The sequence below is a fragment of the Dama dama genome, chromosome 7, assembly GCF_033118175.1.
Source record: "Dama dama isolate Ldn47 chromosome 7, ASM3311817v1, whole genome shotgun sequence".
In the NCBI taxonomy this organism is placed as follows: domain Eukaryota; kingdom Metazoa; phylum Chordata; class Mammalia; order Artiodactyla; family Cervidae; genus Dama; species Dama dama.
Window position 1 is genome coordinate 2646654 of NC_083687.1, and position 13613 is coordinate 2660266.

General features: G+C 44.3%; 1 pseudogene; it reads right to left on the reverse strand.

The window, feature by feature from the left end:
• Positions 1 to 137: 137 nt before the first annotated feature.
• Positions 138 to 13291, reverse strand: LOC133058999 (DNA replication complex GINS protein PSF1-like; annotated as a pseudogene).
• Positions 13292 to 13613: the final 322 nt, after the last annotated feature.

Below are 13613 nucleotides of genomic sequence, written 5' to 3' on the forward strand. Positions count from 1 at the left end.
TTCCTGCATAAAGAAAGTTTCCATCTGAGAACGAAAAAGCAGTGGGCCTTGGGGAGGTAGAGATGGAGGTGGAGAAGTGACCTTGGTTGGTACAGTCTCACACCAGGAGGGAGTCTTAGCAGCCATCTGGCCAGGGGTCATGACAGCACACGCTCCAGAACGCCTTGTCTAATCAGCGGCTCGTACATCCACCGAGGTAAAAAGTGCTCAGGGGAGAGGGGAGGAAGAGAGAGGAATGAAAAGTGTTTTAAATTACATGTTGTGTCATTAAAAAGCAGCAATACAGGATGAATATTTCAAACTGCACCAATGAAGGAGTTAAAGTAAGCTTAAGTACATTGGTTATTTTCATCAACCGAAATTGATGTTACTTAGAGCTATACTAAAATCTGAATTTTATACATAAATGCATTCCTTGCTTAAGTTAAATTTAAACTAAAGACTTATGAATTCTAGTAGGTATTCTCCTCAGTGTTCGCATTTTAAGATTTAAACACAGGAAAGCCAGGTAGGTGATCTGGGCCACGGACCACAAGGGCTGTGGCAACAGTTCACTAAGAAGGCACGCGGAAGGAGTGTATTCTCCACTAAACCTCTTCGAGGATCTACGTCTGAACAGTCATTCTTCTAACAGTGCAACGCTTCTCCCATATTCTTCAAGGATGAAAAGTCTTTGTAACCCAAGAATGCTGGCCACATGCTGTGTGTGAGGCAAGTGATGCCCGGCAAAGGCTCATCCTCCGTATCTCCTGAGAGCTCACTGCTCTCATTCTGAGCTGGAATGGCATCTCCTGGTCTCATTCCCTCCCAAACAGCAAGGCTCAACCCACAAGGGCACACTGACTAAATTCTGGTACGGGGAGGGGCAGGGAGTGAGGAAGGAAGACTTTTCAAGCTCACAGGTGACCAAAGGAAACTCAAAGACTAGACAGATATAGATCCCTGAGTAAAAATGAAAAACAGTGCATTAGAAAGTGCAGCGTAGAGAACTCTAGAAAGGAACTGAAGAAGCGAGTAGAGTAAGTGCTCAAGGAAGCGGATGCTGTTTCAGCAGCACCGTGCGCCTGACAGTTCTCTACAAGCTCAAAGGCCTCGCGTGGGACCCACAGCCAAAGAAACTCCTGCCAACCAGTCATGAAGACCCATGGGCCAAGGGCTGGTGGCTAACTTAACTGAATGTTTAAGTCTTACAACTGTGAAATCCAAAAAGTAAAAGGAAAAAAAAAAAAAAAACAATGGAGTTGTTCACAGAACAGTTATTCCAATGTCTACTAAAGACATTTGTTCTCATTTCTGGGCAATGAGAAACATGCCCCATAGAGTCAAGAATAAAGGACTGTATGGTAGGAAAATGTTTCCCTATTAATATTTCACATTGTGTGGGTGATCTATAACACAGATTTTATAGAAAACTTATTTCAGATGTGCTAAGACATGTTAGAAGCCCCTTAATGTCCACTAGAGTAGACGATGCTTTTAAGTTACCCCAGTTTTACAGATTGATCCTGAGAGACAAAATCTCATCAAGAGGAAGTCTTCTGCCCACAAACTCTAGAACCCACATGCCACAGAACCCACACACCACAACTACCAAGTCTGCGTGCTGCCACAATGGAAGCCCGTGTGTCTAGAGCCTGTGGGGAGCGGGCAGTCTGACTACACCCATTATCCCTACATGATGTTCAAGGGTCAACTGTATCGTCCCTTTCTGCTTCAAGTTTTTAGAAAAAGGATAAAAGGATACTTTATGATAAACTTAATGTCTATGACACAAATGATCATCGCAAGGTGGTATTTAGTTTACTACTGATTCCAACATTTCCGTCATTTGACACGCTTAAAAATTTAAAGTATCCTAAGACAGTAACTCCCTGGCTATGTTTTTTTTTTTAATAGCACTGAAGTACCATCTTCAACTTCAAATTCTCCGTAGTCTTTTAGACACCGCACCGGAAAAGAAAAACTGATGTTTTACAATATCTACATTATTTTTTATTATGGAGTAACCATCCAGTAGCTGGGTACTGTACATGCACCTCCAGGTAAGCGTTAGGCTCTGTCTGTGTCTTCTCTGTGTAGTTAGGCTTAGCATTCTTTTCTGAGGCATTTTAGCAGTTCAAACTGTCCAGTTCTGATGGGGAGGAAGAAAAATGGCAAATCTCTGAATATATGTATAGGTCAGCATGGACAGCAAGGAAACTGAAGGAGATGCCAAGGAGAGTTTTGCGTTGGTTTTTCACTTTGATTTCATTTTCTTTTAACAATGTGTAAAATACTTACATGGTTCTAAAGTTAAAACTTTAAAAACAGGTACCGCCAGAAATTTTTAATGGTTCAATCCCATTCCCACTACAGGCAAACGTTTTGGCTTGGGTTTATGTTTCCTCTCTTGCTTGTTGTGCTTTGCGTTATTGTGCTTCTCTAATACTGATTTTTTTTTTTTTTTTTTTAACAAACTAAAGATTTGTGTCAACTCTGCATTGTCAGAGAGCAGAATTTTTTAGCAATAAAATATGTATATAATGCTGAGACATACTCAATAGATGAGTGTAAGCATGTTTCACATGCGCGGGGAAACCAAAAGATTTGTGTGACATGTTTCAGTGAAATTTCACCTTATTGTGAGTCAGAAACCAAACCTATGGTGTCTCCCAGTTATACGCCTATATACAATAGTAGAAATTCATATACCCCTCCTTTGGATAAAAGTAAGCACACTCTAAGCATTAAAGAAACACTCATTTTTTAAAAGGTATACTTACTTCTATATATAGGCTTTTTGGAGGTTTCACATCCTGTGTGATGTCCAAACCTTGGTCTCCTGCCAATGACCTCACGTAGGTAGCAAGGGACATTTTGTAACCATTGAACCAGTCCACCTGGAAACATAAAGATGGCCATTTGACAAAGCTGTAAGAAAATAAACTTGCAGAAACTGTACACTAAGCCTTTCAAAAACAGCACAGATGCCCACATGCATATTTCCTATGACCATTCATTCAAACTACAAATATTATCAATTGCCTCTTATGAACCAAGCACTGGTACCTAGAACAGTAGGTATTGGTCATTCTGCACATTGGTACCTAATAATGCAGAATGATACACCACTTTCAAGGACTGGACGATTCAGTATTACAATACTGTTAACTGATCTACAGATCCAAGTCATTCTCAATCAAAACTCCAATTGTTTAAAAATATCAAACTTGACAAATAAGGCTAAAATTTACATGGAAATGCAAAAAGCCAAAAATAGTCAAGACACTTGAGAAAGAAGAACAAAATGGGAAAACTTACTTAAGAAGTACTACAAAATTATAAGCATTTAAACAGTATGAAAAAGGTACAAGGACAAACAGACTAAGACAAAAGAAAGCCCCCGCCCCTCCCCGCCAAGCACAGACATGCAACTTGGCTCATACATTATTCACAAGAATCTATTCCAGTATCATGGATATCTCTGTGAAAAATAAAACAAGATAACTCCGAGAAGACTGTACAGAAAAACATCTTCATAACCTTCACTAGTAAAGTGTGTGTGCCTACATACACACATACACCCCTCCCTCAGGTTTAATACTTGGCCAGAACGACTCTCAGGACCCAGGAAAGCACTGCCCTGATGCCCACAGTTGTACTGTAGTGAAAGGAATACAAATGAGAACCGGCCAAAGGAAGAGACACCCAGGGTGAGGTCTGGGAGGGTCCCAGATGTGAAGCTTTGATTTCCCCTCCCCGAGGAATCAGGACACACCATCCTCCCAGCACACTGCCGTGGAACAATGCACATGATGTGGTGTCAACCAGGGAAGCTCGGACAAGTCTGGATGTCAGGACACAGGTGCATCGATGGATCAAACTATGACGGACTGAATCACAGGTGATGGAGCCCTACTTCTGGTCCCCTCTCCTCTCCGCAATGATGTCAAGAGGCTAAAAGCCTCAAACCTGAGGGGAGAGTGGGAATCTCTGAATTTGCAGCCAGGTGGTCAGAAGGGAGCATGGCCCTGGGAACACCCAAACCATGGCTGGTGTCTGAAGTGAGGGCAGTCTTAACCTATGAAGTTTGGTCTAACTAGGGAGTTAGTGTCTGAAGTCACTGCAGCAGATGCTATGACTTTCACTTTGCAAATGAGGGAATTTAGGCACAGGGAGAGATGGAGCCTCCTGCCTAGGATCTCACAGAAGCAGAGCCAATATTTCCACAAGAGTCTGCTTGCCTTCAATCCTGTGTCCTTAAATATTGTGCCTCAGTGACTGAACAAATCAAGAATTCATCACACATATTCACAAAGATAAGCAAAGTATGTGTGTGCCTGCTGAGTCTCTTCAGTCGTGTCCAACTCTCTGTGACTGTATGGACTGTAGCCTACCAGGGTCCTCGTCCATGGGATTCTCCAGGCAAGAATACTGGAGTGGGCTGCCAAGCCCTCCTCCAGGGGATCTTCCCAACCCAGGGATCGAACTCCCATCACTTACGTCTCCTCCATTGGCAGGCAAGTTCTTTACTACAAGTGCCAACTGGGAAGCCCCAAGCAAAGTATGTACACACACATATTTCATGAAAAATTTCCAAATAATGATGCCAGTTTTGCACCCTACTGATGGATCTCGAGCAACTAACATAACGGGACCCTTTATTTTGTTAACAGTAGTTTTCCATACAGCATTTAGAATTACCACTACCATTCTCAAACAGACCAAAAACTACTGAAAATCAAAGGTTCAAACAAAAAGATAAGTACTATAAATACTACTGTAGAAGCTGAGCCAGAAGCTCAGTCAGTTTCCGACTTTACAAATTTGAACAAGAGAGCTAACTTATCTCTTCAGCAGACATGTGAAATCATAAAGGACTTGGCAAGACACTGCCATAACCCCACCTGAGGGCTCTAATCCGAAGCAGCCGGTCATGCCTGGAACATTAATACCACATTGGATCAGAAGTTGTCTTGATCAGGAGAGGCTTAAGACTGAACCACCAGAAGGTAACACGTGGATTTGATTTGGTTCCGGAGGAAAACAAACCACTGCAAGGGGACACCTTCGGGACAACAGGGAAAAGAGGAGCAGACTGGATGGATGCTGTGAAGGGACAGTCACTGCTCCAGACAGGAGAGTTACACAGTGGTCACAGGTCAACTATACAGTGAGAAAAGGCCCCAGAGGGCCTTATTTCTTAAAGATGCACACAAAACTGTTCAGTGGAGAATGCCTAATGGTTAGCCTAGACACATAAAACAAGACGAAGCAATTATGGCAAAATGTTAAGAACTGTTTAACCTATATGATGGCTCCATGGGGGGCTGTAATATTACTCCCTAGTTTAAGAATACTGCAACTTTCCATGATAAAAAACATTGAAAAGGAAACAAAGAGAAAATTCAGAATGCTCATAGAAGAGAGACATCGCCAAGAATTTCTGACACCCCCTGGGACGGGAACCCCGCCTGCTCCCTGCCACCCCCGCAAACACAGAAGCTCACAGGCAGGCTCCAGCGCAGCGCTGACTTCTTAGCAAAGAACAGTGTCGAAACTTGATGGCTGGGACCAAATCACCCCGTCCTCCTGACTTTGCGTTATTCCTGGTAAAACATTTAAGGAAAAGAATGTCTACTGAGAACAAGTCACATTTTCAAAGCCAGCTAACAACTGAGGCCATGCTTGTTGTCAGCCATTTGTGTTAGTAGTTAACCTACCTGCCTCCACGTCAGAGCTTTTGCTAATTGGATAAAATAGAAAAGGGTCAGGGAATTCCCTGGCGGTCCAATGTTTAAGACACTGCACTTTCACTGCTCAGGGCACAGGTTCAATCCCTGGTCAGGAAACTAGGATCCTGCAAGCTGTGTGCACAAACTTTAGTTAAATAAATAAATAAATACCTAACTAATTTGCCTAGGATCATACTCCCATTCTCTTGTTTAGCCACGTGGCACATTGGGTTTTGTACACTGATGAATTTCCATTGTCTCCAAAAGACAATCTTTGCCTCACTTTTTAGAATCCCTTTTTCATGATGGGATAAGAGATCAAATATCATGGTGCACAACATTATGGCCTCACATCATGCTCTCATCTTACAAAGTCCTCTTTCTATCTTATCAATACTTTCAAATCCTCATTCCCAGAAAGTGAGCAAAGGACTCTAAAGTCAAGTGCTCCTCCACTCATCCAAGAAATAGTTCTTTATCTTCAACTCTGTGCATGTTTGTACTTTAGGGTCCTTTACACAGAGAGGGAGAAAATCTTGGCTTTACCCTATAAAATATGTGTCTCCTTAGATATCAGACAAGCATCACCCTTTCCAATCAGATGTACAATTGTTTACTGGGTATGGTGTTTCAGTTTTGCAAAATGAAGACTTCTGAAGAAGGTGGTGGTGGTGATAGCTATATGACACTATGAATGTTTAGAATACACTGTATGGTTTGTGTTCTCAGTCACGCAGTCATGTCCACCTCTTTTTGACACCATGGACTGTATCCTGCCAGACTCCTCTGTCCTTGGAATTTTCCAGGAAAGAGAACTGGGGTGGGTCACCAGTTCCTTCTCCAGGGGATCTTCCTGACCCAGGGAATGCATCTCCTGCATTGGCAGTCAGATTCTTTACCACTGAGCTATCTGGTGTGTATCTTAACAAGTGGGAAAAAAAAAAGAAAGAAAGAAAACAAAACAAAACCAGATGTACAGAATTAATAGATATCTACTTTAGAGTGTTAAAAGGAACAGATAAATACAAAATGTATGTGTCTGCTCTAGACCCTGAAAATAGAGGCAAAATATATGTCCCATGTCTTCTAGATCTGTTCTAGACACTTCTGCCATTCTAGAAAGGTTAGATTTATTCTCCACACTGCTTACAATGTGCTCTTGATTATAATGAATAGCACAAATAAAATACACCCAACTTAACGTCAAAGTACTTGATCAGTACACAAGAACTTCCTTAAAAAATTCACATTTCCATGTGAGCAATTAAATAGGAATACATTTCTTCTGACAAAGAATTTTAACCAGAAACTGGTAATAGTGGTGTCCTGCCCAGAACCAAACTGGGAGGATAGGCCACAGAATTTTAGATCCTGATTTTGCCCATGGTTCGAATAGAGGAAAATTATTCCCTTACTGGACCAAGGCCTGTTCAGTCACCTCCTAAACAGGTGTGTAAACTGTTCTCCTTCCCACTGGTCTGGCTCACCTCTGCTGTCACCTGCATGACCCCCATCCTCTCTGTCGATCCCACCATCCCCTATCCACATGGGGTCAGGGTCGTCCTTAGATGACCTTAGAACACAAACATGCCACCACCTGCCCCACATGCTTAGAAATCTCCCCTGGTGTTCCTCTCGGCCTGCTCACCAGGTTGCAGCCACACTGGCCTTTGGGAAGGCCCAGGTCCCTGGGCATCCCACCCTCTTTCAAGACTCAGGGCCTTTGCACATGCTGTTTCCTAAAACTAGAATGCTCTCTGCCCACAGTTACTTCCTCGCTAAAACCCGCTTCTTCAGGCTCCAGCTGAAGAGTCTATTCCACGGCAAGAATTTCCCAGATTTCACAATCTACCAATATATTCAGTGCATGACTCTCCTCCCAGTATGGTGTTTTCCTTCACAGCAGGTACTCTGACCCGCTTTACCCGCATTTAACACCTGCCTTCCGCATGACACTGTTGAGGGCCATGGGGCCAAACCTCTTGATTCTGCTGTTTACAGTTGAAACACCAGAGCCCTTTGTCAGCTCATAACTGCTGAGTTGCAGGAACAAATGAAGGACTTGGGAACCCGAGTGCAGGACTTTCCATTTCCCTTACATTGACCGCAGACCTCTTGCACATCAGTTCCTCATCATCAGTAACACAGTCACTGCAAAGTGTCCCTGCCGTTCTGTGTACTCCACGCACCCTAACAACATGCTACCGATTTCTATGCCCAACCAACTGATGAAAACACTACCGAACAAGGCCAGGGACGAAATCTCAAGTTGCAGACATACTTCTCTCCAGGATGAGCTCTCAATAACTCCTTTTCCTGCCAGCAGTCAGTACTCTTGGGTCTTATTCACCCAATCACAGGTCCTCTGAAGTTTGTCATTCAGCTCAAATTCTCCCCTGTGCCAACTACCATGCTTGGCTCTAGACAGTCTGCAACTCCAGAACCCTCTAGCCTACCAACCTGTAGTGTTCTGCAGCACGAGTTCCCAGCCAACTTCAGTCAAGCTTTCACAAGTCTCTGCTACTCCTGCTAAATTTGCAAGCTGCCTCTTCTCCCTTTAAGCCCACTAAGGCCTCACCTGATGAAAACAAGCAGTGGAAACAATGCCCTTTACTCGTCAGCTCTGTTACTTGCCCCTGGATCATCTCTTTTGGATCCACCCTAATTCCTTTCAAGTCACACCAGTCAAACAAGAAGTATTTATTGAACATCTACCATGTGCCAAGCACTATTTCGTCCCCAGAGACATAACAATCATTAACACAAATCCTTCTACTTCTGTATAGCTAGGGTATGACCAGGCTCACAGAGAATTAAAAAAAAAAAAACAAAAAACAAATCATATCTAAAAACTAATGTTAAGATAATCTGACATCAATATCATATTTCTTAAACGGTTTCAAAATATCAACTTACCAACTTACAGATCAGGTAGGTTTTGCTTGTCTAAGGCTTTCATCTCCTCCAGAACTTGCCTCAGTCCATCCTCCTGGAACATATACAATTACACTCATTAGTTCCCCTACCAAGTTGGTAGCAACAGTCTTTGCTTATGTATCTTATGAAAAACCAATAGTCCTTCCACAGCTACTAAGATGGCTATAATAACAAGTGTTGGAGTGGATGGGGAGAAACTGGAACCCTTGTCCAATGCCGGTAGCAATGTAAAATGGTACAGCCCTAAAGAAAACAGCCTTGTGAGTCCACAAAAAGTCAAATTTCGAATTTCCATCTTATGCAGCAATTCCTCTTCTAGGTATACACTCAAGAGAACTGAAAACCTATGTTCATACAAGTATGTCTATTCAATGGAAAATTACTCAGTCAAAAGGAAAATGCTGATAGATCCAACAACATGAACTTTGAAAACACTGCTTACTGAAATAAGCCAGACACAAAAGGACAAATATTGTATGATGCAACTCATCTGAAATGTCTAGAAGAGGCAAACTCATAGAAGCAAAGTAGATTAGAGGCTACCAGGCTGAGGGGGTAGGAGAGTGGGTAGTCACTGCTTAAAAGCTATAGAGTTTATTTGGGGTTATGAAAAAGCTTTGGAAATAGAGGTGATGGTTGCACAACAATGGAAATATAATTAATGCCACTGAAGTGGACACAGAAGAATGTTTAGAAATGGCAACATTTAGTTTTGTATCATTTACCACAATTTAAAAAAATAAAAGGAATGAATTACCAACAAAATACACAATCAACATAGTCATTAAGGATAATCTTAAAGACTGAGAAGTCAGACAGAATGGAGCACACACTGTATGCTTTTAACTGGCCCTGTACAGAGGAGTTTGCTATTGCTGGCATGTGGACTCCAGAAATACAATAAAAAAGACAAATATAATCTGTAGGGGATAGAAAATCCTTGGCTACCTAAGGCTGCAGATGGGAAGTAGCCAGTGCCACAAAAGACAAAAGGGAATCCTTGGGATAGGAGAAATCTTGGTTGGGTTGCTGATTATAAGGATTGTATACATTTGTCCAAACTCTATTAAAATGTGTATTGTGTTATACATAAATTATATCTCAATAAAACTAATGACAAAAAACCAATAGTCTACAGGAGTAATAACACATGACAAAAGCATGAAAATAACTTATTATTTATTGGAAAACGATCTTAAAGGTTACTACTGGAAAAAAAGAAAAAAAAACCTACACACTGCTAGGATAGAAAACAGAATGGTAAAAGGAGTTTTTCCGCTTTCTACTTTGACAAATTTCTAAAACAATTTCCCTTGGGAGGTTTAAAAATATTAGAATTAAAAAAATTCATAAATGCTACACAATGTTTGTTAACAGGCACCCCCTATGCCTGAAACACTGTAAAGAAACTATATTTTAATTAAAATTTTTACAATATAAACCCAATAATGCTGTAACAATGACAACCAAAAAAAAAAAAAAAAAAAAAAACCAAAAACAAAAGAAACCTCCAAACAAAACAATGATAAGCAACACATCTACTGTTAGAGGCAAAATAAATGCACTATCAAAAAAAAAAAAAAAAAAGAAAAGAAAAATTGCTTTAGCACTACGGGTATAACTATAAAATTACACTATTTAATGCTGTTTGGATGTAAGAAATGATTTCTAATGAAAAATGGAAACACGACTTTTACCTACTCTGTAATCAACTGGTTAAAAAGATATCATGGAAAAGTCTGATTTACTAGAATTCACTCAAATATTCCTTTTATCACAAATATTACTTTAAAGGACAGCTGAAACTCTTGCACAATTAGGAGATCAGCAGGTATACAAAAGATAAGTATGAAATAAACTTGTAAAGATACAACCAAGTTTTCAGATTTAAATTTTTATTTATTTTTTAAGACTTAAATTTTTAAAATTTATTCTGGGAATTGCATCATTTTCTGCTCCCACCTCCAGCTGTAAGCCCCTGGAAACTCAAGATAATTTTCCTTAAAGACTCAAACGATGATCAGTTCTGCAGATACAAAGTGCATCATTCCAATTTGCCAAACACAGCATCTAACCATGAGGGATTCTGGAATGAACAAGGCAGAGGCCCTGCTCTAAACCAGCTACCATCTGCCAGGGGGGAATGATTCTTGAAAGTATGTGTGGGTTCAGGGTGTGAGGGCTCAATCAGATCAAGACCAATTCTTAGTCTAATTCCAACTCAGCTGTCCCAGTGGCCAGCCCCCGAAGGCAGCCACAACTGCAAGAAAGGTGCACTGACGCCCTCAAAGACCCAGAAAAGCCAGTGATTTTACACTTCTAAGTTCATCCCTGAATCCCCCACCTCCATCCTGCCGCTTCCCAAAGTGGGAAACCAACACTTCCAAGTCTGAGCGAACTAGACAGCAGGACTAACAGTCTGAAAAGCCAGCACCTGTGGGCACTGTCTGCACCTTTGGGCTCCTTTCTTCCCGTGTGACCTAGTCTTCCCAACCTAGTGGGGACATATTTGAAACCTCCACCCTTCTCAAATATCTGGCTTAAAACTCAGCATTCAAAAACTAAGATCATGGTATCTGGTCCCATCGCTTCATGGCAAATAGATGGGGCAAAAATGAAAACAGTGGCAGAATTTATTTTCTTGGGCTCCTAAATCATTGCGGATGGTGACTGCAGCCGTGACATTTAAAGACCCTGGATCCTCGGAAGAAAAGCTATGACAAGCCTAGAGAGCTTTGCAGACAAAAGTCCCTCCCTATAGTCAAAGCTATGGTTTTTCCAGAAGGCATGTACGGATATGAGAGTTGGACCAGAAAGAAGGCTGAGCACCAAAGAATTGATGCTTTTGAACTGTAGTGTTACAGAAGACTCTTGAGAGTCCCTTGGACAGAAAGGAAATCAATCCACTCAATCTTAAAGGAAATCAACCCTGAATATTCCTTGGAAGGACTGATGCTGATGCTGAAAATCCAATACTTTGGCCAGCTGATGTAAAGACCTGACTCATTGGAAAAGACCCTGATGCTGGGAAAGATTGAGGATATGATGAAGGAGAACGGGGCTACAGAGGGTGAGATGGTTGAATGACATCACTGACCCACTGGACATGAATTTGAGTAAACTCAGGGAGACAGGGAAGGACAGGGAAGCCTGGTGTCAGGCCTCAGTACATGCGGTCATAAAGGCTGGGGCATGACTTAGGGACTGAACAACAACAAACCCTCTGCGATCTACGTCTCCAGTGAACTGCCCACTGTGGTCTCCTAACTTTTTAGATAAAGTAACTGCCCAAAGTTGCAAGAATAACAGATTGGAACAGAATTCAAGCTGGGGCTCAGCTTCCAACAACTGCAAGTTCAGACATGCCCATTAACTTGATGTGTAATTCCAGTGGTTCAGCTTCCCCATCTGTTAAATGGCCCAAGTGTCAGACTAAGTGCTCTTGAATGTTCAAAACAAAACTCACCTTACCCAAAGGCTCTCCCTGATGACTGCCAGATGTTTACTCTGCTTCCTGAGAGAAGCCTCCAGAGACGCGGTGTTTCCCCTCCCCCGCTATTCCTCTCAACTCCACCCCTGTCCTGTACATACAAGACCGGTCCTCTCAGGACATGGTGTTCAGTGACCCCCGACCGGGCTGTTGACCACATCCATCTCTCGTGCTGTCTATCATAACCCACTCACAACCAGTCTTTTTTCTATCCGATCCATTCCCCTAAGGACTGCGTGGTGGTTTAGTCCCTAAATCCTGTCCGACTCTTGCAATCCCATGGGCTGCAGACTGCCAGGCTCCTCTGTCCATGGGTTTCTCCAGGAAGGAATACTGGAGTGGGTTGCCATTTTCTTCTCCAGAGGATCTTCCCAACCCAAGAATCGAACCTGGGTCTCCTGCTTTGCAGGCAGATTCTTTACCGACTGAGCTATGAGGGAAGCCCCTTAAATATGGGGAAGCCCCTTAATTAGTGAAGTGAAAGTCGCTCAGTCTGACTCTGTGGCAGTCCATGCCATAATAGTGGAGTGGGTAGCCTTTCCCTTCTCCAGGGGATCTTCCCAACCCAGGGATTGAATCCAGGTGTCCCACATTGCAGGCAGATTCTTTACCAGATAAGCCATAAGCACTGCAACAGCTATCTAAACACAGAGAAATCCCATGGCTCCTCTGAAAAGCCTTGTGAGTGAAGAGCGAACCTCCCGCCCCAGAGCCCCCTTGCGGCCCGCCCTTCCGCGGCGGGGAGGGGAGGGTGTTTGCCTGGCCGGCCCCGGGGGGCTACCCACACCGCAGCCCTCAGGGCGCGGCCCTAACGCCCGGGCTACCCCGTCCCCACCTCTGCGGGGTAACTCGCACCTGAGCTCCAACCGCCCGTCTCCCGGTCTCTCCGCGCGTCACCGGGGCGAGACGCCCACCGCGCAGCCCGCGCGCGCAGCGGCTTCCGGGAAGCGGGGCGGGGGGGCGCTGAGGAAATGGCGGCGACCCCCGCGCGCGGGAAGCCAGCGAAACCGACCTGCCCACAGCCACGGAGTGGAACCGCAAGCACAACCGCCATCCCGCTCGCGGTTGTGCAGCCCCAGAGGAGCGGCCCGGGAGGCGCCCGCCCGCCCCCGCCCTCAGGGTGCCCCGACTCAGGCAGCCTTCCCTCGGCCGCGCGGGGCAGCTCCCGGGCGGCTCCACGGCCTTCTGCAGAACTCGGCGCAGGCGCCGGGCGGAGAGCTTAGCCGAGCCTCTGCGAGGTCAGCGGCGCGCAGACGGCGTGAGCGGCGAGTAGCGGCCGGCGCCTGGGGGTCGGGGGTCGTGTGGGCGGCGGACCGGGCGGGCGCCTGCGCGGGGCGGGCGGCCGGGGAGCGCGGGCCGGCGTCGGGGGAGAGCGGGAGCGCCGCCGGCGCACCGGGGCGAGGGCGGCGGGTGAGCGGCGAGCCTGGCTGGCGGGGAGCCGGGAGCGTGAGCTGGGAACGTGGGAGCGGCGA